Raw genomic sequence first — 17,667 nt, 5'->3', positions numbered from 1 at the left:
ACTATGCCCCTGGGTCCAATGGACTTCCTTCATGAAAAAGCTAATGTCTGATTTGCCAGTTCTTCAGGGGATTAGACTTTGACAACCTCTCCTCGACCGTCTGCACCTACCCACTCCCCCTCTCGTTAGGGGAGTCACTGAATTCCCTGTACTCACCAGATTTCTCCAAGGTTCCATCCTCCCCAGATATATCCTCTCTGTCTTTTCCAGTCTGGGGGTACTACTCACCTGGTTGATTCTAATTATTTGATTTTCTCTCCAAGATGTTGGAGTCCAATGGGTTCAGCCTTCTGGGTGGTGAGGAAACCTCAAAGACATACAAAGGTGTGTTCCAGTTCTTCCAGCCACCTAAATATTATCGGGTGGTCCCTGTTTATGATTCCTTCTTGGACCTCCAACAAAGTATGGAATTCCCTGTACACCATGCCCAAGTCACTAAAGCAGTTGATAATAAATACAAAGTACAATTTTTTATCAAACTATCTCCATTTTATACAATATTTGACACTTTGCTTGTATGTTTGCGAACAGATATCTCAGAGGAGCTAGATTTTCAAATGCAACGTGATTGTTACCTTTCGATATATAAGATTACTAAGAATGTAAACCTCCGGGAAATGCAAATCAGGGTGTTTATATAATGTTTTACATTCCCTGGTCCGGGCCCACAAGTTGGGTCTCATTACCTCTAATATTTGTTTAAAGTGTGGTGAACCAAATGCCTCCTTAATACACTGTCTTTGGTCTTGTGTACCTGTGCAAGCCTTTTGGGAAGATGTCCACAAACAGATTTTGTCATGTTTTGGTACGAGCATTCAGTGGTCATGTTCATTTTGTCTTTTAAATAATGATTCTGGAGAGGCATGTTTAAACAAGGACAATGTTTTATTCTGTTCTAAGTCCTATTTAATCGCCAAAAAATGTATTTTACTCAATTGGTTAAATTCTCAGGCCCCTACTCAGGACATGTGGAAATCTCTTATGACTGATCTTTTTCAATTGAAATATGGCTCTACATACTGGCTTCTCTCTTCCAATAAGAAGGTCTTCTTCAAGGACATTTGGTACTCTTTTTATAGATCTTTGCTGAAAACACTTCAAGTCATGTTTCCCTTGGAGACCAAGCAATAAGTCTGTCTTTTGTTCCATGTTGGAATGTCCCTCTGCTCACCTTGTTAAGCAAATTGTATAGGATGTCACGGCAATGGTCCGCAGAGTGGGGTACACCGGAGAGAGTTCCCACGTAGGGAATGCAACAGGAACCGCAGCGTAGTACTCACAGCGACTGAAGGCAGTAGCAAGTCCGGAGAAGTCTTGGGGAGCGAGGCAGGCAGGAATCCATGTGAAGGCCCTCCGAGGAGCAGATAGCCAAGAGACGGCCCCCCGAGGAGCGGGTACCCGATAATCTCCAACACAGAAGTAGGAACCGGAACAGTGTTGCAGAGAGAGTAGATAGTTGTACCAAGTGAACTCGTTGCTATGTCGCAGTCTGTCTGGGCTGGTGAGCTTAAGTATCCAGGTCGAGTGACGTCATCTGGTGGGGATGCCCCCGAGGTTCCCACATTGACATGGTTAAAGCAGGTCGGGGAACGCGCGTGCCTAGGGAACTCCGCGGGTAAGATGGCGGTTGGCAGCGTCCATGCCACTCGAGGAAGCCCGAGAATGGAGGGTGGAAGGCTGGTAGTAGCTGGCAGAGGCCACAAGTTCCCCTAACAGTGCTAAGGCAGCAAACAAAGAGGTGAGCAACAGCGGCCGCAGAGCATAACAAGGTCATTCTGCAAGTCAGATTCCACTAAATTCAATTATTGTGAGATGGATTTATTGAAGGCAAAACGATTACATTCACGTGCAACCACTCTGCCTGGGAAGGACCCTTGTTTCCTCAATGCTACCGGAAAGAAAGTTTTCCATCAGCAAGACTCATCTCATGCATTGCTGTCCATTAGGTACAAATGGCTTCAATCGTTTGCAAAAGTTGGATAACATTTCCCAATGCATCCCCTCTGATGCCTCTTCTGAGGGCCAGTGATTGTTGGCAGACACCTGAGACTGTACTAAACATCTCAACAGATCTTTGTATTCTTGTATAACGTGCTTGACTTTGCGACAACCATTTGCACCAGATGCCTAGCCTGACTCCGGGCTTCCAGCTTATGTGAGGATGTACATGAGAAACTGGCAGATACCCCCTTACTCAGGGGAATCGCTTGTTTGGTGATCAGATGAAGGATGCAGTCACTCATTTAAAGGATCATGTCCAGCTATGCACCCCTTTTCCTTGACTTTTGCCTATTCTCCTAGATATCAGCCTTAATAATACACTGCTCCATGCCAAATTACTACACCACATATAAGTGGCGTTTCCAATCCTATTTACTCATATCATCCTCACCAATCTCCCTGCCTCAATAGTGGGAAAATGATGGGCAGCAGTTTGCACAGCCTCAGCTTTCTACTCATCCTCATCAACCTAGTAGGCCATGAGCCAGGGACCCTGTGACTCAGTCACCTCTGCCTCCACTGTCTAGTTTTTTTACTATTCTTTTCTGCCTCCAAATCCACTTCTGAATCTGCCAGTTGGGGGGAGGATCTTCACTTCTCAGAGGCATGAACTCACATAACTGACCAACAGGTATTCTTCATTATGTCCAAAGGGTACCACCTGGATTTATGTCTACCACCGCCCCCATCTCCGCTAATACTGTGCAATGTTCTACCAGCCCAGCTTCCCATCTTGTAGCAGGAGCTGCATCATCTGCTCCTCATCCATGCAGTGGAACCTGTTCGCCCGGACCAGCGGGGCACCATCTTCTATTCTCAGTTCTTCCTGGTTCCAAACAAAACAGGAGATCTCAGGTCAATCTTGGATCTTTGGCATCTCAATCTGTATCTTTAGCAAGAGAAATTCAAGATGGCCACCCTGCCCATCATTTTCCCACTATTGAGGCAGGGGGATTGTCTCACGGCTCTCAACCTCAAGGACACTTATCATCACATCTTGATCCATCCTTCTCACCAATGATTTCTCCAATTCATCTTACAGGATTATCTCTACCAGTTACAAGTGCTTCCCTATGGACTCTTGTCAGCTCCTCGTGTATTTATGAAGTGCCTTGTTGTAGTAGCTGCCCACCTCCATCATCTCAATATCCTAGTTTTTCCATATTTGGATGACTGGCTCATCTTGAGCATCTCATCAGAGGCTTCACTTTCTGATGCTGGCCATGTTGTCCGAGTTATATACCACTTAGGATTCATCATAAACTTCAGCAAATCCAAGCTCATGCCATTCCAGCATCTCCAGTTCATCGATGTTCTTCTGGACACATCCACCACTATGGCTTTTCTTTGCCCAAGGGGCAATGCACTCCAGTACCTGGTCCTACACCTGATTTAGAGCTCCTCAACTACAGCCAGAATGTTCCTGTGCCTTCTGGGGCACATGGCATCGATGGTTCATATCGTTCTTTTTGCTCATCTCTTCATTCAACTTCATGCTCACTTGAATCAGTTTAGTCATCTCTTACATGCCAGGATTCGTTTACTTGCTCACTTGCTTCCCATTCTGCACTGATGGCTGCTGGATGTAAATCTTCATTCTGGCTGGACCATTCATATGCCAGACATCCAGCTGATTCTCATGACAGACACGTCTCTCTTGGGGCACGCATCTCCTTCACATGTCCAGACAAGGCACCTGGAAAAATGTGGAATGCTGCCTTCACATCAACCTGCTTGAACTGTGAGCCACATTTCTTACTCTCCAAGCCTTCAAGACCTGGGGTGGTCAACAGATTTGTCCAGGTCCAGATGGACAATATGGTGGCCACATATTATGTCAAACAAGGGGAAGCTGGTTCCCTGTACCTCTGGGAGGCTTGGTGCCTGTGGCTTTGGGCCATCCCTTGCAACATCTGGTTATCTGTGGTCTACCTGCTGGGTGCATTGAACGAGGTGGCCAATTCCGTGAGCCACTGATTGGAGCTAATGAGTGATCCTTGCATCCAGAAGTGGTACGCCGCCTCTTTGTAAAGTGGGGAATGCTGGATGTGAATTTGTTCACCTCTCCTGCAAATCATAAGCTGCCCTATTTCTGTTCCAAGCTTCACTCACCTCTGATGTCAGATGTGTAGAGGAGCCTCATTCCAATGGGCTCACAAACATTTCCTCCTTTCCCACTCATTAAGATGGCAATCCTGAAGATTCACAATAAAGCAGCTAGAGTAATTTTCATTGTGCTACACTGGCCCCATTAGCTGTGGTTTCTCTGGCTCCTTTGCCTACCTCTACATCTGCCACATCACCAGGACCTTCTCATGCAACAGGATGGTTTTCTCATTCATCCTAGCCTATCCAAGTTAGCTCTCACCATCTGGATGTTCCAAGGCCCTTGATGGATGATTTGCTACTGCAGACTAAGCTGCAAGTGGTCTTGCTTATAGCCTTGTGGCCTTCTACTTTAGAAATCCTACGCTTACAAGTGGAAGTGTTTTTCTCTCTGATGTGCAGATTGGGGGCTTCTCCCTGCAACCTCCTCCATCTCGCTCTTGTTGTGCTACTTACTCCACCTGTCAGACTCCAGTCTTAAGACCATTTCAGTGATGTGAGGGTTGGCATGGAAGTGAGCCCTTAGTGCTGGGGCATAGTTGATGCTGCCTGGTAGGTGAACCTACATTGCCCACGCCGCCAGCTGCTGAACACGTCCTGAAATGGGATAGGCTGGAGATTCAGCCATAGCAGCTATCTCCCCAGCAGGTTGAGCCGTTGGGTTCTCAGAAGTCGATAGGTCTTAGGTGCATCCCTAGGGTGGTCAGATGAGCAAGAGTATGAGAACACGCCAGGATCTGGAGAGGCAGAAGACTTGGAAAAGCCGGGGAAGTCCAAAGTCAGGTCCAAGCAAGAGGGCAGGTCCAAGTGGCAGGTGTATTACTGGTAAAGAAATTTCCTCAGTCTTGTAACTAAACAATTATCTTTTATTAAGTAAAAGTATGAAATAAGAGACAGTTAAGAATGCGAGAAATAAGTCAATTCTCGGGAGTAGTTTGAGACAGTTCCAACAATGACTTGCCTCAGAATCTACTCAAATTATACATGGCGCCCAGCTTTCTTATATACAATCATTGATGGCAAAGTGCCTTACTATTTTTTTTCTTTTCCGGGACTTCCATATAAGAGATGGAAAAATACTGAATCGTCTCTAAAACTATGGCTATTGTTAAAGTTTGCCAAGTGTCTTATCTGAGATATACTTTTCTGTTCACTGGCTTCTGGCCTTGGACTTATAATGGGTGAATTTATGTAGCCACTGTTTCAGTTTCTTGCTCAAGGTCATGCCTGTTTTTCACTTGTGCTGCATTCTTGCTGAAGAAGTCTTTTTATTATTTATTAATTAATCCAGTCTGTCTTCACAGGCAATCGTGATCAGGTCCAAGCAAGAGGTCAGTATCCGGAAATCAGGCCAAGAATGGATGAAGACACTGGATGAGGCAAGGCAGGACCCAGCAACACAGACAGAATCGGTAACCAAGATGCAGGAGGAACACACACTGAAGATGCAGGAGACCCATTGCTGAGATACCTGATGCTCCTCAGGAGGAGCCTTTTATGGTGGAGGACCAGTGATGTCATCATGGAGTACCAACGTTGGTTTCCTTCAGTGGTCCCTTTAAAGCAGGAAGCATCGGGTGCTTATACACCTAAAGAGGGGGAAGAGGAACAGCGGAATGTCAGTCCATAGTCATCCGTGTTGAGTACTTGTGGCATCAGGGGAAGAGTAAGAGGGTTGTTCGTAAGACTCCAAACATAACAATACTCCCCCTCCAAAGCCTCCTCCCTTGTCTTCTGGGCTTGGGCTTCCTGTGGAATCTCCTGTGGAATTTGTATATTAGCTGGGGAGCTTGGAGGTTGGCTCCCAGGAATTTTCTTTGAGTCCATAGTTTTCCAGGAAATTAGATATTTAATCTAATTCTGGACCTTTTGGAAATCCAAGATTTCCTGGACTTCATATTGGGTATCTTCTTCCATAGGGATTTCAGTGGGCTGGAGGAGTGGTCTTCCCGGTCAAGAAGGGATTGCCGGTTTCAGCAGAGACACGCGAAAGACATTATGGACTCACAGATACTATGGTAACTTCAGCTTGTAAGCCACTGGAGGATAGGGAATTGACCCATGAATCAGAGTGCAAACTACAACAAGGCCATTCTTAAGCATAGGTTATTTGTGCTCAGCCATACCAAATAGCCCAGTTGCAATTGGGGTGCTGGGCGACGTTTCTTGTCCACCTGTTTCTTGAACCACTCTGCCACTTGTTCCAGGCAGTGGTACATCCTCTGCCAGAGATCTTGGAGTTCATGCCCCTTACGTTGGCTGCAGGGCAAGTAACTGTGACTGAAACAGGCTTAAGTGTACAAAGATGAACCTGAATACTGTATAGAACTGCGATGACCCAGTGGAACTGCTCACGTGGTTACTGTGGCAGAATTAGGCCCATGGAAGGAGGGATGCCAAGTTATCCTGCCATTGATTCACATAGGCTCATAGAAAGGCCTTGAGACTCTGATTTACTCGCTGGGTTTGCCCATTGCTCTGGGAGTAAGTGAAATGAAATCCAAGTTAATTCCAAACTTCCTGCACAAGCTTTTACAGAGGCGGACCATGAACGGCAGTAGTGTTTAGTGGAGGATGGCAACTGCAGCTGGGCCTTTTCTTCTTCCCGCACCTGCCCTCCCTGGCCCAGAACAGGAAGCGACGTGAAGTGGGGTGCGCGGGAAGAAGAAAGAGCCATGCCGCATGAAAAAATAGCGGCAGCCCTAAGCAGTAGCGTGGGCCTGAAGCAAAATCAGGAGCAGCCAGAAATTTGCACAGGAAACAGCAGAATTAGCCTCCCGTGGCCGGTGGGATTCTTCGTTCTTGGCTTGCTACCATTTGTGCTCGGGGCGGCAGGAAATGAGAGAGAGAAAAAGACAGACAGCCTGTCTGTAAGTGAGAGAATGTATGTGTGATTGAGAGTGTGCATGTGTGACTGAGAGCCTGTGTGTAAGTGAGAGAATGAGAGTGTGCATGTGTAACTGTGACTGAGAGCCTGTGTGTAAGTGAGAGAATGTGAGTGTGCATGTGTAACTGTGACTGAGAGCCTGTGTGTAAGTGAGAGCATTTGATTGAAATCATCTATGTAAAGTGTGTGAGAGAGAGCATGTGTGTGATTGAGAGAAACTGGTCAGACAGGTGATGTGTGTGTGTGTGTGTGTGTGTGTGTGTGTATAGGAGAGACAATGGAAGTGACTGGTCAGGAAGATGACTGGAGTGTGTGAGAAAGAAAGTGATTATGGGAATGAGAAGCCTGTGCATGTGAGAGAGCTAGCATAGGAGTAAGAAACCTGGGAGTGTGTGACACACAGCATGGGAGTGGGAAGCCTGTGTGTGTGCATGAGAGAGAGAGACTGGTTGGGAGATGATTGGTGTGTGAAAGACAGAAACTGGTCATTGGGGTGTAACTGGTATGTGTGTGTGTGTGTGTATGTGTGTGTGAGACAGAGAGACTGGTCGTGGGCCCTAAGGAAGAGGACCATGAGTACAGTGCTTCAGCCACTTCTGCTTCTGGTGTGTGCTACTGGCCTGCATGGAAGAGGAGTAGGAGAGCTGTTGGAGGGGGTTAGTAAAAGTGGCTTTTTAAGTTTATTTTTCTTGACTGACTGCCATTTTAGTTACTGAATATTATGTGATGTGTCTGCTGTTTTGAAATATTTATTGGTGTTTGGAGAATGTTAAATAATTTTTATGAGTTTTTAATTGTTGGATATTATTCTGTTCATAGTTGTTGTGAAACATTTATTCTGCTTATTAGTATAGTTATACATTTATTTCTCTGTTGGGATCTATAGCTGCTTGGCTAGTTCTGTTTTCCTAATAGGAGGTGTATTGGTGTTTAGGGCCTGATTTAATATTTGTAGTGTTGCCTTTTCATAGGTAGGGTTGTTACTGTTTGAGTGTATTCCATAATACAAGTGTAACTGTGTGCGGATTAGTTTATGCACATTACTGCAGATCCTGGGAGTATGTTAGGTCGATTCTGTGTATGTGACTGAGGTGAGGTATTTTACTATATCAGTCTTATTTGTTGTATTTTCTCAAGAGGACATGCATTGGTGATAAACTGCTGTCTTTTCATAAGTAGTGCTATTGAGCCTAGTAGTTGGAGTTTGTGTTGCTGTTACTGAGATGACACTAGAACCAGAATATATTTTTTGTAAGGTGAGTTGCAGGGAATATTAAATTCTGCTTTACATCCATAATTGTGGGTCAGGGGGGGTTCCTGTAGATGCAAACTGTACTTTTACATTTAGCCCTATGATGGTCATGTGTTCAGTGTGTCACGCATGTAAGAGCCATCAGTCAGGTGTGTCCCGACAGAAAAAAGGTTGAGAACCACTGTGCTAGAGAACAACTAATTCATGACCATCTCAAGGTGACTGGAATTAAAAGTTCCCAGGTATGGAGAACCGGGGATTTTTTCTATCCTTATTAGTTTTAATTATTGAATATTATTTGATGTCTGCTGTTTTTGAAATATTTTATTGGTGTTATATACACATTTTTGAAAATTTCCCTGAGTTAAATTACTGGAGGTTATATTCATCTGCAGTTTTGAAATATATATTTTTAGTATGATTTTCCTATTGTGATTGATGTTTTATAGTTCTTGATTTTATTGTTTGATGTTTTATGAGGAATGATGCTATTTTCTGTTTTTCCATTGCTGCATTACATACAGTCTAACTTGTGATTTCCAGTTCAGTTTGTCTGTGCATTTCTGTGTATATTTTATGGTCCCTTTATTCTGTATTTGGTGACTCACCAAATTGTATGTGTAATTGGGTACCCATGGACCAGTGTGGAGAAAAATCCCCCGGGCCACTATTTTCCCACAATCCGCCCCTGGCTCTGCCTACTGACTCCAGGGGCGAGGGGACAAGAAGGGACGCCTACTGTTCTCTGGGCATATAAAAAGAGAAACATTAAGCCCTGGCTGAGACTGGGGAGAGCCACTAACCCAAAGTAGCAAGCTCCAGATGGACTCCTGTTTTCTCTTGGGGAGCCAGGGCTGGTGCAATGGTATTAGGTATCATAGAATCCAAAACATTTAGGGAATCCCAAGAAATATAACCATGAATTTTCAGTATCTGTCTCAATTAAAAAATCTTAATATCCTTTATTATACATCTCACATAGACATGTTATTAAATTACATTTTATAACAATTAATTACATGTTTTACATTGTAATACACACATATTTCTAATGATAACACCATATTCAACAGTACATTTATATCAAACACTGTATTCCTCACCACACATACACAGTATTAAATAAGTCCAGTCCGGACCAGATCAATTATGCAACTCCAGCCCTAACCCCCTAATATCACACATTCACATGCATTCACCATTCATTCATCCTAAAACCATATACCCCATAAAAATATCCTAATGCCCTTAATATCTACATCCAATGATATACTATAATACTTCAAAATCACAATTGAACATATATCTTGGCAAGAGATTGACTAACTAAATCAATCACCCTGGTTCTTTTCAATCATTATTTTAACATCAAACACCTCCACCTTAAGTTCTTTTCAATAATATTTTAGCGCCAGTCATGGGGTGATATTAAGGGCATTAGGATATTAATGATTATAGGATTATTAAGGATATTAAGATTTTTGAAGTGAGACAGATACTGAAAATTCATGGTTATATTTCTTGGGATTCCCTAAATGTGTTGGATTGTATATTATTGAGGGGATCTAGCAGTGTCCCATAGTGATTGTGCCAGATTAGGTATCATAGGCAAGCCTTACAGCCTTGCACACACTCCTAATCCTACCCTTTCCACAAATAATTAAAAAAATATATGCATTTATAGAAACAGATTTTACATGAAAAAGAATATTCAGTGTTCTAAGGTAAAAATATCACTTAAAATATGTGTATTATTTACATGCACTGTTGTGAAACCAACTGGAAAACTCTGCAAAAAAAAAGACAACTGCAGTCATATGGTATTGGGACTATTGTAAAGCATTTCGGTCCTCATAAAAGCTTCAAATAAACTTAATTACAATATAGTAAACCTCCCATATGAAAAGAGCACTAACTTCCAGCACTCAAACAGTAACAACCCTACCTATGAAAATGCAACACTTCAAATATTACACAGGTGCTAAATCGCCAATACACTTGATATTAGGAAAACAGAACAAGCCAAACTGTTACAGATCCCTAAGAACATAAGAAATTGCCATGCTGGGTCAGACCAGGAGTCCATCAAGCCCAGCATCCTGTTTCCAACAGAGGCCAAACCAGGCCACAAGAACCTGCCAATTACCCAAACACTAAGAAGATCCCAAGCTACTGATGCTAGTAATAGCAGAGGCCATTCCCTAAGTCCCTACACAGAAACTACAAGCTAGCAAAATACCTCACCTCAGTCACACTTGCAGAACACAAACAGACCCTCACCAAATACAGAATAAAGAGACAAAGTAAAACTAGAAACATGCAGACAAAAACTGAACTGGAAACCGGATAACTTAGATAACTGGATATCTTTGAATATTGCGCCCAGGAAGCATAGCCTTACCCACTGATTTTATGGAAATAAATGAAATGAAATAACAAAATAAAAGACTTGATTTGGGAACCAGAACGAATGAATAAAAATTAGCAACTGAATAATAAAAAAAAAAGAAACAAATCAATTTCTCTGTGCTCATGCTATTACGAACTATAACAATGCATCTGCATTGCTAGTGATCTGGTTCTCTTTTATATGTTGATGCATCTGTTATCAATAAATGACTATTTTTTCATGTTTGCTTTAAAGAATACTGAGCCTCTGATCCCAAATGTTGTCATAAGCTGACAGGGCAGCAGCTTCTTCTTTTCCTTTGCATGGCCCGGCTGGCAATGGCCTCTTCACTTCAGACGTGCGGCCTGGCCGACAGCAGCTGCACAGCCTGGCCACAGCTGCCTCTTCTCATCAGCTGCGCAGCCCAGCCGACAGCTGCCTCTTCTCATCAGCTGCGCAGCCCAGCCGACAGCTGCCTCTTCTCATCAGCTGCGCAGCCCAGCCGACAGCTGCCTCTTCTCATCAGCTGCGCAGCCCAGCCGACAGCTGCCTCTTCTCATCAGCTGCGCAGCCCAGCCGACAGCTGCCTCTTCTCATCAGCTGCGCAGCCCAGCCGACAGCTGCCTCTTCTCATCAGCTGCGCAGCCCAGCCGACAGCTGCCTCTTCTCATCAGCTGCGCAGCCCAGCCGACAGCTGCCTCTTCTCATCAGCTGCGCAGCCTGGCCACAGCTGCCTCTTCACTTCAGCCGCGCGGCCCGGCAGACAGGGGCCTCTTCTCTTCAGCCACGTGGCCCAGCTGACAGGGGCCTCTTCTCTTCAGCCACGTGGCCCAGCTGACAGGGGCCTCTTCTCTTCAGCCACGTGGCCCGGCTGACAGGGGCCTCTTCACTTCAGCCGCGCGGCCCGGCTGACAGGGGCCTCTTCTCTTCAGCCACGTGGCCCAGCTGACAGGGGCCTCTTCTCTTCAGCCACGTGGCCCGGCAGACAGGGGCCTCTTCTCTTCAGCCGCGTGGCCCAGCTGACAGGGGCCTCTTCTCTTCAGCTGCATGGCCCGGCAGACAGGGGCCTCTTCTCTTCAGCCGCGCGGCCCGGCAGACAGGGGCCTCTTCTCTTCAGCCGCGCGGCCCGGCAGACAGGGGCCTCTTCTCTTCAGCCGCGCGGCCCGGCAGACAGGGGCCTCTTCTCTTCAGCCGCGCGGCCCGGCAGACAGGGGCCTCTTCTCTTCAGCCACATGGCCCGGCAGACAGGGGCCTCTTCTCTTCAGCCACACGACCCGGCTGACAGGGGCCTCTTCTCTTCAGCTGCATGGCCTGGCAGACAGGGGCCTCCTTCTACTCCCTCAGAGGAATTCTTGGGGCTTAAAAATAGATAAACAGAAGCTGTGGGTGAGACTTGAAGAATGGACCCAGGGCTAATGATGCTCTGACTGCAGGAAGCCCACAGAAGTTAGCCCCGCAAACACGTGACTGGCCTGACCGGCCCACCAGGGAATGCCCGAAGCCCCGATAGGCCAATCCGCCCCTGGCCAGCGCTGAGTTCCAACATTGTGGCCCAAACACTGAAAACAACCTTTTCCTGGAAGCTGAGAGCAAATTACCATATGGCCACTCAGATTAATTTATAGTAGAAAGCCAATCATATGTAACCTGGGCATTATCTCACGTTACCAGTAAGTCCTGGGTGTTTAATAATCAGTCGGATAATTAATGAGAGATTCCATTCAAAATCGGACCCTCCTCCTGTGGAGTCTGGCGTGGACGGCCCACTTGTAATAGTTTATAATGGTGCCCTTGCTACAGCTTAGGAGGCAGTCCTTTTTGGTTAGTACAAAGTACAGGAGGTAGACAGGAGTTTAGTTTTTATTTTACAGGCCCAGCCAGAGGAGCCAAGCAAGCCCTGTTTGGTAATGCTGGCCAGGGTGGAGAGGGTTTCTGCCCAGCCAGGACACAACCTGTCTGGTGGGAGATTCTCTCTGAGTGCATTTTTTTTTTAGACTTTAACCTTTTAAGTAGTAGGAGCCTCACTGGAGCCTGTCTACTGCCTGGGCTTAGGGATTGGGGGAACCCTGGGTCTGGAGCTGTGCCGGTCAGGGAAACCTGCCCCTCCCCCCCTTTATCCTCAGTGAGGTTGGGGTGTCAGTGACCTGCTGTAAGGAGAGCCCAGTGTTATCTTCAGTTTTAAGATTAAGTTCACCAGCCGGGGGAAGTTTGGACTGCCCTTCCTGCGTGACAGGATTCCAAAAAGTCCTGCTCCAAGGGATCCTTCCCATCAGGGATTTGAAAAAAAAAAGCACAAAGGACTGCATAAGAATATAGAAGGCTTGAAGCATCTAACAGTGAGTAAAGGCAAATCCTACCATTCAAAAGGACGCCCATCTGGTGATTCTTCAGACCCTGGGGAGAGCAAAAGTTGTATCTCTCTGTGCAGACACAGTACCCTTATAATTTGCCAGTTAGAAAGAGAGGTTCTGCCCATACAAAGGATGCCTTGCCCACCTGGAGACCCTTTTTCTCCATGCCCTAGAGGGTAAGATTTCCCTATGTCTAGTGCTAGACATTCCTGCACAGATTCAGGAAGAAATTGTAACCAGACATTATACTATGCTGCTGGGGATCAAGAGTTGTGCCATTTGTCAACAGTAACGATAGGGGGGATGAAGAAAAGAGGATTTATATTAAGACAACCAACAAGGACTAAATTGCACAGGCTGGGTAAACAAATAAGCGTGGGAGTAGCTTGCTTATTGCAATTAGGCTTGATATTTCACTTTTATGCAGCTTCAGTACTGCTCTCTACATCAATGGCAGGGGTGGAAGGAAAATTAGAACCAAAAAGTTACCAATAAGGGCCCTGACCTCAGTGGTCAGAGTAACAGATAAGTATGAAAAAAATAAGTATGAAAGCTTGCTGGGCAGACTGGATGGACCGTGTGGTTTTCTTCTGCCGTCACTTCTATGTTTCTATGTAAAGAATAATTTTTGGACACTAACACAGTGACTCCAGTCTTTATTTGGCATCCTAGCACACACCGTTACCTTATTGCACCAACAAAGGAAGTCAGGGAGAGAGAATTAGCCATCCTTTCATCCCCAAGCCTATCGAACCTACATCCTGGGAAGGAAAGAAAGTAGTACAGCCTGCCTGGGTTCCAGCCTTGAAGAGTACAAATAAGTTGATGGCCTCACCCGGCTAGGATTGCACACCGGGGTGGGGTTACATATAGAAATGTTGATATTATGGAACCTAGTTTAGAGGTTGGAAGTGTACAGCTATGAATCCTATATAGTATCTTATCATCAGTAAAACTGTTTGAGAAAGGGAGTTTTATGCTGATGCTTTGTGTAGCACTCTGCCAGTCTCTCTCTCTATTAGTCCTTATTATACAGGGTGGCCCATGGAAAAGTAGCCTGCCTCCAATGCACTGGTAGTGGAGGCAGGCTACTTTTCCATGGGCCCACCCTGTATTATTTTATAGCAGTTAAATATAAAGCTTTTCTCTACAGCTGTTGGCTTTAAGCATCTATTTCAGCGAACCACATCACCCCTATCTCGCCTTTCCACTATGGTATACATGTTTAGATCTTTAGGTCTATCCCCATATGTTTTAGAATGAAGACCACTGACCATTTTAGTAGCTACCTTCTAGACTGACTCCATCTTGTTTTTATCCTTTTGAAGGTGCGATCTCTAGAATTGTACACAGTACAGTGGGCCCTCGGGTTACGAATGTCTCGGGTTACGATCAAATTGGGTTATGACCAACATTCAAGGTTTCGAGTTGTGAACAAATTTTGAGTTACGAACACAATTTTCAGTTAGTTACGACCAAAATTTGGGTTACGACCCGTGTGCCACGGGCGTGCAGTTTTTTTTTTTTTTTCCTGCGAATTGGTTGTAATTGGCCCATTATTGCTGCCTATCGCATTTTTTTTTGTCTTGGAAGGCGGGATTTAAAGAGATTGGATGGGTAGTGTTGCACGTGGGCAGACCCGGCACGGAAATGCAAACAACAGCATCAGGGACAGCATCGGGGGACAGCACTCAGCTGGCAAGGTACAGAACAGTTTCTGGAGGCCATAGATGTTCTTATAAACATTGGTAGGGAGGGGGAAAAGAGTGTCTGGGGTTGGTGTTGTTTTTGGATATACTGTACACCTTTCTAGATTTCTTTTTTCTTTTATTTCTTCTCCCTGCAGAACACCAAAGAAGTGTTAAAATGGCCCCAAAGATAAAGAAATCAATAACTATTGAAAAGAAGAAGGAAATTGTGCAGAAATTTGAGAGTGGGGTTCGAGTGACTGATCTCGCTCTCATATACATCATGTCAAAATCCACCATTTTGACAATCTTACAAAGAAAAGATTTGTACAAGGAAGTTAGTGTGGCTAGAGGTGTCACTCAAATTACCAAGCAACGATCAACAGTGATAGATGAGGTAGAAAGCCTATTGCTAGTATGGATAAATGAAAGGCAGATGGCAGGTGATTGCCTATCTGAATGTCTAATCTGTGAAAAAGCTAGGGCTATAAATGCAGATATCGTAAAGGATAAGCCATTACCAAGTGAACACGGTGAAATATTTTGTGCCAGTAAGGGATGGTTTCACAATTTCCTCTTCTGGAATCAAGGAAATCCTTAAAAAATGGACAGAGCTACAAACATTTGTAGAGAAGACCCACCCAGACAGAGGAAAAGTCAATCATTGCATTCACTTGCTTAATGATAATGTCATGTCATACTACAGAACAGTGTTGAAAAAAAGACAGAAACAGAGAACCTTAGACCAGTTTTTAGTTGAGAAAAGGTTGAGACCAAGTGAGCCAGAAGCAGGTCCTAGTGAGCTTCAGACTCACCCAAGGAGAGAAAGGACACCAGAGAGCCAGATTCCAGACGTTCTTATGGAATGGGACTCTCCTTCTGAACAATAATCACCTTCCATTTTGTCCCCCAATGCTGTTTGCTTCCCCCTCCTCCCTTCCTGCAAACCAAAGATGTCAACTTTTAAATAAATAAATAGATAGATAGATAGATAGATAGATAGATAGAAAGAAACAAACTTGAATTGTTGTTTCTGGTAGGCTAAGCACATTTTATAACCTTTTGGTGAGTGCACTAGGGAAGTATTGGTGTTTCTGGTAATTAACGATCTTATACAACCATTTTTATTATAGAAATGGTTAGGCAAGGGGTGCTTTTCGAAGGTTCGGAACGCATTATTGGTTTTCCCATTGTTTCCTATGGAAAAAATAGTCTTTATTTTTTATTTAACAGTTTTTTATACTGACCTTCATAGTAAATAACCATATCGGATCGGTTTACATTTAACAAGGGTATAACTGGAGTAACAATTCAAATTCAAGTAAACGAAAGATAAACAATAGGTAGGAATAAGTCAAAGTTACAATCAACAGGGAATGAGAACTTGGAAGCTTGCCACAAGCTGGAAAGAAGATAAGGCAGAAAATAAATATAAAGTGATACCATAGAGCGTACGGGTTAAAAGCTTAATGTTGCTTTAACCTGGAAGAATCAGAGTCCATTCGTGAGTATAAATGCCAGAACGGGTAAGGGTGAAGGACAACTAATGATTGTCTGGTGGATCGGCGAAGGCTTGGTGAAAGAGCCAGGTTTTAAGTCTTTTTCTAAAAGTTAAAAGGCAAGGCTCCAATCTGAGGTTTGATGGAATGCTATTCCAGATAGATGGGCCAGCTATCGAAAAAGCTCTGTCTTTGGTCGTCGAGAGGCGTGAGGCTTTAGTGGGGGGAAATTTCAGAGTACCTTTGAGATTATCTCTAGTAGGTCTGTTAGAGGAGTGGAGTTTGAATGGGATTTCCAGGTCGAGTTGAAGATGATGATGGATGGTTTTGTGAATTACAGTGATTGATTTGTATAGAATTCTGAAATTAACTGGTAACCAATGTAGGTTCCTGAGGATGGGTGAGATGTGTTCGCTGCGGCTGGTACTGGTCAGCAATCTCGCTGCCACATTTTGTATCATCTGCAGTGGTTTGGTAGTGGATTTGGGGAGGCCTGTTGTAAGACAGTCTTGTCTTACAACCAGCCCTCTGGAACCAATTAATTTCATAACCCAAGGGCCCACTGTTTTCCAAGTGAGATCTGACCAGGGACCTTTATAGGGGCAATATCACCTCCCTGTATCTGCTGACCATTCCTTTCCCTATGCAGCCAAGAATCTTTCTGGCTTTTATCATTGCTTTATTCACCTTGTTGGCCACATTAAGGCCATCAAATATAATTACCCCCTGAACCCACTCTTCCTTTGTGCTTAGAAGAATTTCACCTCCCACACTGTACCTTTCCTGAGAGTTTTTGCATCCAACATGCATTACTCCTCATTTTTTAGCATTACATCTCAGCTGCCAGATCTAGACCATTCCTCAAGCTTTGCTAGATCCCTCTTCATGTCTTCTACACCTTCCTGACTGTCCGTCCTGTTACAGATTTTGGTATCATTGGCAAAAAGACAAATGTTTCCCATCAATCCTTCCACAACCCACTCTATAACCCTTCATCAATCTGGCTCTGAACAATGTTAAGGCTCTACAAACCAACATGTCAACTTTGCTCAATGGACAAATGTATTCTTGAAATACCAACAATAAAAACAGCAAGTCTTGACCTGACTCGCAGATGTGCGTTCTCAGTTGCTAGCCCGATTCTTTGGAACTCCTTACCTGAAGACATTCGCCTAATACCCAATACTAAAGATTTCAAAAAGGCTTTAAAAACCTATCTTTGTACCATTGCCTACAACATCATTCAGCTGTTTTCCTATGTTCACCTCCTATTATTTTAACCAAGTAATTCTAATTCTAGTCTTTTATCCAGCTGTGTTCTATATGAGCCCGCTACTGTCTAATGTTTTTATTTACAACCCCTCCCCATTTTAACTTTTTTACTCTCACATAAAGATTTTATGTATGATTTATTGTAAACCGCTTAGATGGATTAATTTAATCGTATTAAATGATATTGTTCACAAAATTGTTGAAAAGAACCGGTCCATCCCT

General features: G+C 44.3%; 1 protein-coding gene and 1 long non-coding RNA gene across 2 annotated transcripts in view; both read left to right on the top strand.

Moving 5' to 3' along the window:
- The window catches only part of LOC115083186 (zinc finger protein 850-like), a 133,466-nt gene that overhangs the window by 76,125 nt on the left and 39,674 nt on the right, over nucleotides 1–17,667 (top strand). The window lies entirely within an intron of this gene.
- LOC115083838 lies at nucleotides 8,837–9,908 on the top strand. The gene is made up of 2 exons (XR_003854413.1): nucleotides 8,837–9,118; nucleotides 9,846–9,908. It is a non-coding gene; the product is annotated as an uncharacterized LOC115083838 (long non-coding RNA).

The sequence above is a fragment of the Rhinatrema bivittatum genome, chromosome 2 (assembly GCF_901001135.1).
Source record: "Rhinatrema bivittatum chromosome 2, aRhiBiv1.1, whole genome shotgun sequence".
NCBI classification, from domain to species: Eukaryota; Metazoa; Chordata; class Amphibia; order Gymnophiona; family Rhinatrematidae; genus Rhinatrema; species Rhinatrema bivittatum.
Note: the sequence above shows the minus strand (reverse complement) of the source record. Positions and strands in the feature narration are given on the sequence as shown.